Consider the following 2,886-nt stretch of genomic DNA (forward strand, 5'->3'; position numbering starts at 1 on the left):
CTTCCACGAGAACAACACAAGGCCACAGAGACGTTGACAGCAACGATGGTGCTGGAGACATTCAGTCTGGAGGAGCTGCAGCTCTTGGTTCACTGCAACCACTCCAGCATCCCCAGAGGTGGGCATGGAGGTCTGGGTGGCCTTTGGTGCTGCAGGAATGACTGCAGGCAGAGATGTACCCAAGTGAGCACCAAACATTTAACACATTAACAGTCTAAACAGTAAAGAAATGACAATATTCCCAACCATTTCCAGGTAAAGGCAGAAATCTTCCTTTTACACTTTGTACCTATTAAACAAAGAAACAAACACGTGCTGAAATCACAAGTGATAACCTTGCTGCCAGTACTGGTTGACCTGAGTGATCTCTCCAGAGGTGCTTTGAAGTGGTTGTTCCCTTGGCAGAGGAGAGAAGTAAGCTTCGTGCTTGGGTACTTAAAATAAAGTTCAGTGTTCTGGGTCTTCCAGTGCGCCTGCCTGGGGAAGCAAGCAATTCTTTGGGAGAAACCATCACATTTCTCTTTCATTTGACAGAACTCGGTGCAGTATCAGCTTAATGTGAACACTGAGGTCCATCTGCAATTATTTTAGAGAGTTTTGTGCCACACAACCCGACTGTTTGTTTCATCTTGCTTCAGATGGAATGGCTGACTTCCTGACTGGCATCCTCACTCGAGCAGAGAGCCACTTGGGCTCCTGTCCCCGTGACCTGGATGCTGAAAAGAAGCTGTGGGACTCAGCCAGGAGGGATCTGTCATTTCATTTGCTGGGAGGAACCAGCAGGCCTACCTTGCCAGTGTCCAGAGTGCCTGCCTCATTTTTGGCCAAAGTCAGCAGTAGATGGACTCAGAGCTCTGTGCATGTGCCTCTTCACTGTCCTGCTTGGCTGGTGGCACTCAGGGGGGATTTTGTGAGGTGAGGTCTCTGCTGGGCGATTCAAGCCCAACACATTTGAAGTTGAGTGGCAGACAGTATGTATTTTGATTTCCAGGCTTGTGACTTGGTCACAGGGACTGGCAAGTAGGATGGAGAGGGCTCTCTGGAGATTTTGCCCTGTTGCTGCACATTGCTGCCAGCACCACAGCAGGAGGCAGATGGCCATACATCAGTGGTGGGATGCACAGAGAATGAACACCTGCCTGCCCATCAATAATTCCCCAGAGACCACAGTCTGCAACTAAGGAGACAGAGTGACAGAAAGCATGCTGTAGGTTTGCAGTCCACTTTATGTCTAGCACTTAGAGGTATGTTTTGTCTGAACTGTCTGATACTTTGGTCAGTTAGTGCTACAGAACAGAAGCAGACAGTGACTTCTGTATGGGCATTTGATTCTAACAAAGAGAAAAGCACTGCAGGAAGCCTTACCTCCACCTGCAGAGAAATCAGTTCCCAGCCCTATGTCAGTTCAGTTAAGCATCACTGCTCCTTCCCCAAGGAGGATCCTCTATGAAATGCAACAGGACAAAATGTGAACCTTTCACAATGTATCAATCCTTTCAAACCAAGGCATCTAGCATCTCAAAATGACTACTGCTCGACTACCAGGTCGTTTCAGATCACATAGGCTTCAACATCTGGGAAGCCTCTGTTATTAAAGGAGAAAAGGGCTCATGCACTTGAATAAGGGCCACAACTTTGGGGACAGCAGCTACTCCCATTCTTTTCCATCTAAAGCTGTAATTTAGCTTTCACTGCATCTACTTCATGCAGCCATTCATTAGTTCTGCAGTGCACTGAATGGTGCAAAGACTGTGGATCAAGGGAACCAATCTAACCAGTCCTTAATTTCCTGATGAGAAATCTCTCTCAGTCTCTTGGAATAGCACTGATCACTTGGAGCACATTAAAGTAAAGCACCCAGGAAAAAGGTGGCAAAAGTTGAATCACAGCGCCGCCTGCTGGAGACCGACATCTCGAGGGAAGCAGGATGGATGTTGCAGCCAAATGTGCTCCTCCACCACTGGTTTTCTGAGACGTACCCGTGAGCACCACACATTTGTACGGTCTGTCTGTCCGTAGAGCTACAAAGGCAGAAGCAGAACATCTATATGGTTTGTTGCAGCTGTGGGTTGTGACTGATATCAGTCCTTGGATCTGTTACACTTCACAATTGCGTTCAGAGTTTTTTCAGGTCATCCTGGCTTTCTGGTGCTCCCTGCACAGTGACACCATCTCTTCTGTCACCCCATTTAGTCAAACTGACTGTGATTTGCATGTAGCTCCTCCACGGTGCTTCCAAATTCCTAACAAATTGGGAAATGAGCCAAGGGACCCATCTGATATCTGATAGATGCTGACACAAAAGCAATCTGTCATAAAGCCCTTTGCACTGATGCGATTCAGTGTAATACCTAGCATGGGTTTGTTTACCTTTCCTTGAGACTGCAGGTCATTTCTAGCAGTAACAATGCTTACTGCAGGTCACTCAACACCACGTTATGACTATGAGTCTTACTTGAAATCCATTCCTAGCCATGAGAGCTGGGCAGTATTTAAATAGCGCTTCTTTGGAGCTCAGGATTGGTTCATCCCTAAAGGTAGGAAATAGGGAAGGGGGGTGTCCTGGAAATGGGTGATGCTGAGATGGTGGAGATGCTGAACGCCTTCTTTACTTTGGTTTTCACTTCAAAGACTGCCCCTTGGGACTCCTGGACCCTGGAGGGAAGAGAGAAAGCCTGGGAAATGGAGAGCTTTCCTCTGGGTGAGGACGGGGTGATCTGGGAGCATCTGGGTGGGATCAGTGTGCACAAATCCATAGACTCTGATGGGATGCATCCACATGTGCGGAGGGAGCTGGCAGAGGTAATTGCCAAACACTGTCATCTTTGACAGGTCTTGGAGAAGAGAAGTGCCTGAAAGCTGGAGGAGAGCCTGTGACTCTGCAGT

Source organism: Coturnix japonica, chromosome 10, assembly GCF_054131305.1.
Source record: "Coturnix japonica strain WE chromosome 10, WE-NBRP24, whole genome shotgun sequence".
Classification (NCBI taxonomy): Eukaryota; Metazoa; Chordata; class Aves; order Galliformes; family Phasianidae; genus Coturnix; species Coturnix japonica.